Consider the following 9,557-nt stretch of genomic DNA (forward strand, 5'->3'; position numbering starts at 1 on the left):
ATAACCTGATCATTCTCTTGTAACTGATATCTATTGTGAAAATATTGTGTGTTCTAGCTTAAGTCTTATAGATCCGGCGCGCGCTGGCGCGCCGCGTCATCTAGAGACTTGAGCTAGAACACACAATATTACCCTACTTATTATAGTTACATCTACTTCTATTATTTTTATAAATAGGTAACTAACTACCTATGTAAACTTACTCTCTACTTAAAAGTAATTGTATTTATTACTAGATGATACTTCGTCGTCAATGGGAAATCTTTGATTTTCTAGGATAAAAAGTATAGCCTATACCCGTCTATATTTATATGTACCGAATTGTCTCAAAATTCATTGAAGACCGTTTAAGCGGAGGGACCATGAAAGGTAAACAGTTGCTAACTTCCGATTTTTTTTTTAATTATATAGACTAGCGCTTGGCTGCAATCAGACCTGCTAGCAAGTGATGATACAGCCTAAGATGGAGCGCGCTTGCCAAGAAGTTGCCTATTCACTTTTGACTTGAAGGTACCCATATTATAAGTGGAAGGGAAAACTGATGCCGGAAGGGCGTTCCACATCCAGCAGTTCGGATTTTTATTTTTATTACAATTTCATTACTACTCCTGAATACATTTTGATCAGAAAAATAAATTAAACTGCAGTGAAAAAAAGTACAGGTCAGGAGAACGTAGAAAATATTAGCTACTTTTGAATTAAAACAATTAACCTGGTACCCAGTTTGATCAGGCTGCTAGCTTTTGTGTCCAGCTTTAGTGAATCATCAATAAACCATTTATTTGCTGTAAATGACCTTATGTTGAAGCCCTGTGCGCAAAAGCTAGTGAATTTCAAAATCAACAAATGCACGGAAACAATAAACATGTTGAGTTGAAAAAAATTACGAGTGAATTAACAGGGCCCTCTCCGTCACTTACTCCATACAATCGTAGTCCCAATTTCATTTGAATATTAAGCAACCAAAGCCATGAAATTTTGCAAACATATTCTAGAAACTTATATCTGTGCTTCTGATGTTTTAGATTTTTCTAAAAATATGTAGTTTTAAAATTACAGGGGCTCAAAGATTTGTATGTGAATTTTTAAGACCGCGTAACTTTGAAACCGAATATTTTAACGGAAATCTGGAAAACTACAGGCATAGATAATTGGTTCCCGGAAATGTTTCAACTACGTTTGTATGGAGCGAGTGACGGAGAGACCCCTCTTAACTTTTTACCCGCGATAGACCCTTTCTGCCGGAATGATAAACGGGACGTTTATTGCTTGTTTACGAGCCAACTCTTTACCAAAACAGACAATGATGTTTGAGCTTTTATACGAGCTCATGTTTCCGCCACGGAAAGTGTTATATGACGGATGATCGTTAGCATAATATTATAGGCATTAGATATATTAGGCAGATATTGTAAACAAATTGATATATTATATTTGAACTCAATAGAGTTAAAACGTGGAAATGATAGAAATATGTTCAACTGTGTATTTTTTTTACTTGGTAATATCACAAGAAGTCACACTTGGGACGAAGTACCAAATAGTAAAAAAAAAAAAAACAAAAAAAAATAGTCTTGCTGTTTTAAGTGAAAACATTGTTTTAGTTGTTATAATAAAACTATTCGAATATTATAAATGGGGAAGTGTGTCTGTCTGTCTGAGGATGCGGGTGACCCGCATGCGAACCAAATCCGCACGCGGACGGAAATCCGCGTGACAGGAAAAAGGCCCTTACCTTTCCACGACCCATCCGCTTAGTAGACGAAGTCGCGGGCATCATCTTGTAAATAATAACAGTAGTAAATTCGAAAAAGCTTGCGCCCAGGTACCTATCTATATTTTCTGGCGGATTATTATAATAGGATCCAACCTGATCCAACCCTCAGGCGCCCTGCATTTTCTCGCTAGAAATATTATATTATTAAATTTTTCCGAAATTGTATTCAGCAACTCGTACAGACAGATACAATTGTAAAAGCCCGTGTCTAAATTGAAAGTTCAGTGCTTTTGGTATGCACTAATTTATAGTGGCCGAGCATTCATATGCATTCGGGCGATAGCGGAATGTGGACAGAGTTTTCATATAAAACTTTTAGCATTCATTTCGTGTTGTTTTTGCGGACCTCTCTATTAAATTTCACTGAAACATAAAATGAATTCAAATGGTTCATAATCGTGTTATGCTGACCATCATATATTTTTAATTTGTTGTAGAGCAATATATTTTAATATTTGAAATGGTCAGCCTAATTCGATTAAGTACTCAGTGTTTTAATTCATGCTGTCTTTTTGGTACCTAGTACATAGTTTAGTTTCTAGTACCTACGCGGTTTCCAATCTAGTTACTTTTAAAACAAGATGATGATGACGATGATGGTGGTATTTTATACTTAAGGTACACTTTGCATTTAAGCAAGCATGGTTTAACCTGCAGTGGACGTGCTTGCAGAAACAACTTCGTAGACTTCACGACATGGCATGACATGGATTCTAATATGACCACACGCTATGACCAGTTTCACTTTATAACGCCAGACAGGTTTATGGGGAAGACAATTTGTCCGCTCCATGTATTAATTGCTTGCTTGAAACCATGAAATGTGGTGAGAGGGCCAAGTATTTGCCTAATACTAGTAAAATGATTACCGGCTTATTGATAAATTAGTTTATTATTATTATCATTAGAGTTATAAACCTAAGTTTATAAAATTTTAAATTGAGACTACGATTCGAAGTGGTGTAAAAGTAACTTGCTTGATTATTATCTTATTTGTTCCTTTGCAAAATTGCAAGACTTACACGCAAACCCAACAATATGTAAAGCTTGTAATTAAAAGTGTGAATAAATCGTATGACCCAAATAGAAAAAAAAACACTTCAGAGCTCATGTTAATTTTCAGTGGTCGAGCAACATTCTGATGCATATGAGCGAAAGAGGAAATGTGGACAGACTTTTCTGTATTGAAAACTTTTGCATTCATTGCTTGTTGTTTTTGAAGGCTTTGTAAATTTTACGGAAACATGAAATGAATTTATTTGAGGTTTTCATTTTCATTTATACGTTCGTAAAGTCATTGAATTAATGTGATGGTTTTCATTCGATTGCGTTTTATTATTTATCACTGGTTTGCATATGCCGGTAAAGCCCAAGAAGTATAAATAACTGGCCAAGTGCGTGTCCGACTACTCATGATAAGGGTGCGCTTTCACTGAAGGGAAACTGAGCGAAACTATTGCGACGAATCAGATTTTTTTATTCGATTAGAAACTAGCCCTTGACTGCGATCTCACTTGGTGGTTAGTGATGGTGTAGTCTAAGGTGGTAGCGTACTAACTTGGAAATGGCATGGCAGTTTTATTAAACTCATATCCCATATCAGTTTCTACACGGCATCGTACCGGATCGCTAAATCGCTTGGCGGCAAGGCTTTGTCGGTAGAGTAGTGGATGGCCATAGCCTCCCACGAGACAAAATTGAGAAATGAAGTGATAAAAAGTTTCACGTCATGCAATAATTTCTCACTACAAATCTTAGTACCTATATGTATTAAATTTTTCGAAATTGTACAAAGAACTTCGTCGAAAAAGAGTCAATTGATCTACTTTTAAAATCACAAGACGTGTAAATTAAAAATTTATAACACCCCCGACAAGTGAAGGTTACAACAGTAACTAGAAAAGAGCTGGTAACTTTCAAACGACTGAACCGATTTTCTTGGATTATAGCTAAGAACACTCTCGATCAAGCCAACTTTCAAACAAAAAAAAAACTAAATTAAAATTGATTAATTAGTTTAGGAGCTACGATGCCACAGACAGATACACAGATACACACGTCAAACTTATAACACCCCTCTTTTTGGGTCAGGGTATAAAAATAAACTGTCGTAATGAAGTTGGCTTCAAAAACAAGTTAATCAAACCTAATAAAACTTGATGCATAAAGTTGTAGGATTATAATCCGTAAGTCAAAGAGCGCGTATCTTAGACCGGTAATGACGTTGCGATAAGATCGAGGGGGTCTTATCTCAGACCGCCAGATTTAATCCAGATAGGAACTGCCCGTAACATTAACTAATGACACTTCGGAGATGCGAACCGGACCGATAGCGGAGCGCGAAATCGTTTTACTTCGTTTTAATAGTAATTAGAGATTAAACGTAATTAAATCGTAAGTGATATTAACGATACAGAGCTGTAAAGAGAGAGCTTTAGATAATAAATAATTAGCATTAATGCTCAGAGGGTCTACAGACCGTTCATTATAACTTGTCCCTTACCATCATGTTGGCACCATTGTAGTTTACACAATAATAAACCCTAAAATCTAAGGAATAAGCAAACAAAGCAATGGTGCCAACATGGCGGTGAGGGACAAGTTATAATGAACGGTCTGTAATTGACTTGAACACGACAGGTGCGTTGAGATTACGGTTGAGGTAAATCTAAAAGAGTGCAATTTTTCTAGTTCTTAAATCCATTATAGTATGGAGATGTAAAATTACAACGTTTTTCGTCTCTTTGCTATATAAATCGCATAGTATCTAAAACTTAAGTTATTTGAAAGTTCCACTTAGGTGGTTACCGTATGATGGACCAATCTGTAGACGGTCAAATGTCGAAGTTGCAGCATAAAATTTTTGATAAACTTATATAAAACTCTGAACTACACATAGTTACTAGTAACAATTTTGTACTTATATACTAAGTAGGTAGGTAGGTATGCTTTATTTCAGCCAACATCATTATTATCTTCATTTGAATATTTCCACTTTCTATTTAGATACATGCTCTTTCGAATTACTAAGATCAAGTTTTCCGTTGGTAGGCTACACAGTTACCTACCGCCTCATTAGAATGCAAAATTCTGCTGGAAAAAATAGTACTCCAAAAGCAATTAACTCATATCTAAGGTCATTTCACCGTATCCTACATACGTGACATTGTGTTTGGAAACTGTGTTATCGGAATTTCGTTCCACTATCAACACGATGTGATGTTGGTTTTAATCACTCAATCCCCAATTTTATGTCAGGATTCATGTGCATTTAATCTACAGTGCACTCAGTTGAATTGCCGGGTGTTATCGTGCGTGCGTTCACATATTGATTTCGTGTACTATCTGTTATTATGTGGGCACGCGACTCTGATTGCGATTCTTCTGTCTGTGAGCTTACATTTAGTAGGTATTTTTATACATTTTAACGATTATGTAAGTACAATCACGGCAAATGCTTTTTCAATTTTCTTAGTTATAATAGCTCACCACACACGTGTTAATTAACTTATAACACCCCCGACAAGTGAAGGTTACTGTAACTAGAAAAGAGCTTTCAAACCAAAAAACTAAATTAAAATCTGTTCATTAGTTTAGGAGCTACGATGCCACAGACAGATACACAGAAACGTCAACATAACACGCCTCTTTTTGGGTCGGGGGTTAATTAATTTAATTAAGAATCGAGATCAATAACACTGATATTTAACAGGTGGTTTTTCATGGAAAATAAATTTTGCACTTATGGTTGTAAGGACTTACTAAAATTCGCTTTTCGAAATACTCTTTTCTTAAAATACTCTTAGTTGGTTTGGCTTATATACCTACTATAACGACGATAAACAGATATTATGTACCTTTAATTCTAGATGTACAATCTAAAAAAAAATTCAATCAAATGTTTACCTACCTAGTTTGTGATTTCTCAGCAATATAAAATCTGTATAAAAAATATTCGGAGTGATGAAAAACGAGGAAAAGAAATCCTAAAAAAATTGCTTCAACGTTTTCAGTAATCCCAATAGATACGAAGCTTGCAAAAAGGTGTTAACAAAAAAAAGAAAGAAAAATAAGGCGCAAAATAGAAGTGAAAGGAAAACAGCCATTTAATTTCCGGAGTAAATACGATGTCACAGTAAAAGTGGAAATTGACGAATCGGCGAGCTCCAAACTAGCCGAACGAAAAACGTTTTACTTTTACAAGTCATTCGGGAAATCTGTTTACTTTCGAAAACAATATTCGGGCCTGATTGGAATTAATTTTGAATTTTTCTTAAAAAGTAGGTCATAAAATAGTGTGGCTAATGGAAAGAAAATTTATTCTGAACTAAGTAAGTAAAGAAAGGTTCTGTGGTCAGAATGTAAATGTTTAATATTAAAAAGAAAAGTGAACCTTGAGAAAATTGTAAGTAGGTACCTTATCCGTCGTTAAAGCAAGCAAAAGTGTATTTAGCTTCAAAGATTAAAGGACCATTTTAACCACATTTCATAAGTATAAAATTTAGGTTTATAAATTATTATAAAGTATTCGTGACTTTTGCGTTCGCGGATTATTCGTTTGATTGAGTTGAAATTTTACACAATTATTGTTGGGACTTGCGGAAAGGTTTACCTACCACCTACCACAGATATGGATATTATCTACTCATGTGGTACCTAACTACCTACCATCAATTACTGCTTCATACCTATTAAAATGCGTAGCAATGCATGTCGGGCATTTGTTAGTTTTTAATATAAAATTATTCCAGAAACAAATTATCGTGTTAAGCCGGCTATTGTATGTTCTGAAATTCACATGTATCAACACAATGAAATCGCAAGAGTCCAGTGAAACTGGATTAAACGTTCCATTGTAGCGCAACGATAAATTCTCTAGCTCAAACGCTTCGGTAGCTTAACCGTTCTTACTGTTCTCAACTACGCTTTTTTATTTTGCAATTTTTTTATCACAGAACTTTCTTTACTACATGAGCAGTCTTCCCGATGCCAACGTATTCTTCTAGAACAAAGGGAACTATAATATCCTAAAGACTGTGTAGCGTACCACTCGAGGAGTCTCGGTGCTGTCAACTTACAACTTATGTGTTTCAATGCGGCTCACGCGTCAATATATTATGTGATAACGGTGTGATGGTATTTATATGTTTTAAATGGGTTATGTTAGAAGACTCGCTCTGTCGTCTCTTTATTCAGCTTCGCCTACTTGACCTTCAGTCAGGACCTCCAGCCTCTTTTCTGGACTCTATTAATACACAAACACTCTAGGAGTAGGCCACATAAGAGTTTGTTGAGTCAAAGTGCTGAGATTTCGTTATGGTTAGTTATTATTCGGACTTTTGAGAGTTTCTGAGTTAAACCTAAGATTTAATTACTGAGTGAATGCTGGTAAAAGTGCGAAATTGACGATTAATTATTTCAAAGAATAGTCCGAACTAGTAAGATTTACAAAAAGTTTGAAAGGATTTCATGCTTAAAAATATGGACCAATATACGTGCGACTCAACGCGAGATACGAAAATAAACTGTGTTAGAAAGTATTTATTTAAAGCTCAAAGAATTTGTTGCGTGAGTTCGAAAAATTATATAAAGAGGGATACATAAAATACCAAATATCAAAATATTCTGAATGACAACTTGTATTATATTTCCAAGATGTGTCCAACTTTCGGTGGAAGTTCAATAAATGAGTAAGATATTTTTTATTATGAAGAGGGATATTTATGTCCCCGGGTTTCTTCATTGACAACCTTTCTCGGAAATTTATAATGGTTCCTTCCATTAAACGAAGTGGCTGTCTGGGAGATGACACACTTGTAGGAAAATAATAAAACCATCCCTCTGTACGCTGTGGTATAGACAACGCTTTCAGTTATAATATTTTCATTGTAGGTAACATCGTCCATTTTTGCTCGATTATGATTGAATTTATGTACTTACCGTATTATAAAGTATATATTTTTTCGATTTAAGTATATACCGTACCTACCTACCGTAAATATTATTTTGTATTTTATTACAAACTTTAAGCTGATGGCACGTTAACAATTTGCACGTATAGCAAGAGCCGCAAGGTGTTTCAAATGCAATGCATGGGTCATACGCCGTAGTTTGATAGCACAGTGTGACACTCTCATACTATTGGTTGAAATACATTGTTGTAGCAAGAATAGGTACTATAAATTCAGTCAATGATAGCAATTTGAAAATTTTAGCAATGATTGCTGTAGCTTTTTTGCAATGGAATAGCTATCCAAAAATACGATGCCCCATCCTTTGGTTTTGTTCGGTTTGTCTTGGTGAGGTACTGCCGTTACCACAGATGATGTTTCATCACAAACCGCACGCACCAAGTAATGTGACTGCTGCTGACTCACATTATCATCTCATTAGCTGAAAATTACATAACATCCTATTATAGGTATTCTACTACAATTTCTATAATAACAATATATAAAACGATTCTATTATACAATGTATTCTAGTAGATAACCTCATTAACATACAAACAAAATTACGGCAGTGTTTTTAAGCCGTAGCTTAACAGAATCCAGAGGGCACAACATAGACCATTGTTCGTTTTGAAACTCATGTGTGGAAACACAATTAAATCACGAGAGCCCAGCGAAATTGGATTAAGCGTTCTATTGTTGCTAAGTGATAAATTCTCCATTCAGGCAAGTAAACTAAGTATTGCGCTGTTCAGGGCTGGACTGCAAGCACTTTGCTGGCTTAACTCCGATCCACGTATTGTTTTTCATTTTGACCCTTTTGTTTCACCCCTGTTGAAAAGATTTCGTTTACAGTTTAACACTTTTAAAACGTTCTGTTCGAAATTACAGAAGAGTCAGCAGGATTATTTTATCGAAAACATTTTTATTTACTCTTATATATCAAGACTTACCTTTTGAAAAGAATTTTAGGTTTACGGTAGTTAACTGGATTTTTTAATAGTGAACTAGTTGGTTAGGGATAAAATCCGGTACGAGGAAATTCTTTTTATTTTATTTTAATTCAAATACAGGTTAGCCCTTGACTGCAATCTCAACTGGTGGTAAGTGATGATGGAAGCGGGCTAACCTGGAAGGGGAATAGCAGTTTTATTAAGACCACACCACTATGGTTTCTACACGGCATCGTACCGGAACGCTAAATCGCTTGGCAGCACGGCTTTGCCGGTAGGGTGGTAACTAGCCTCGGCCGAAGCCTTCCACCAGATCAGACTAAAAATTTAGAAATTATAAATGGGACGGCCAATGGGACAGATGTGTTCTGGAGTGGATACCACGTACACCGGTAAGCGCAGTGAAGGCCGATCTTTAGCCCGCTGGTTCGATGGCCTAGAATAACTGTGAAGCGCGTGGATGAGGAATAAACTTCATACTGCTGTGATACCAGCTTCACTCGAATTTCTCAAAAGCAAAAATCGTAGTAAGCGATATAGCTCAACGAGTTGTGAAGCTGAATTGGCGGGGCTGATAGTTCGGGGAACCAATAAATGTTGGAGTTACGAGACGCTGGGATGGCGACCATCCTACTAGGTGGACTAGTATAATATATATGAGGTAGACAGATGATGTCAAACGAGTTTCTAGGAGCTACTAGATATGAATAGTATGATAACCTAGTATATTTTATTGAAATCCATATAGAAAATCTATTCTAGCCCTGAACGTCCATCATTGACATCGATGAGATATCGTATAGGATATCACAAAAGGCAGGATAGCCTAGTGGTTAAGACGTTGGCCTCCTATTCGGGAGGTCGGGGGTTCGATCC

At 35.9% G+C, this 9,557-nt stretch overlaps 1 long non-coding RNA gene across 1 annotated transcript; it reads left to right on the forward strand.

Annotated features, from left to right (window-relative positions):
- The first annotated feature begins 3,257 nt into the window (after nucleotides 1–3,257).
- On the forward strand, nucleotides 3,258–8,926 carry LOC123872363. The gene is made up of 3 exons (XR_006797466.1): nucleotides 3,258–3,322; nucleotides 6,119–6,122; nucleotides 8,849–8,926. It is a non-coding gene; the product is annotated as an uncharacterized LOC123872363 (long non-coding RNA).
- Nucleotides 8,927–9,557: the final 631 nt, after the last annotated feature.

Source organism: Maniola jurtina, chromosome 15 (assembly GCF_905333055.1).
Source record: "Maniola jurtina chromosome 15, ilManJurt1.1, whole genome shotgun sequence".
Classification (NCBI taxonomy): Eukaryota; Metazoa; Arthropoda; class Insecta; order Lepidoptera; family Nymphalidae; genus Maniola; species Maniola jurtina.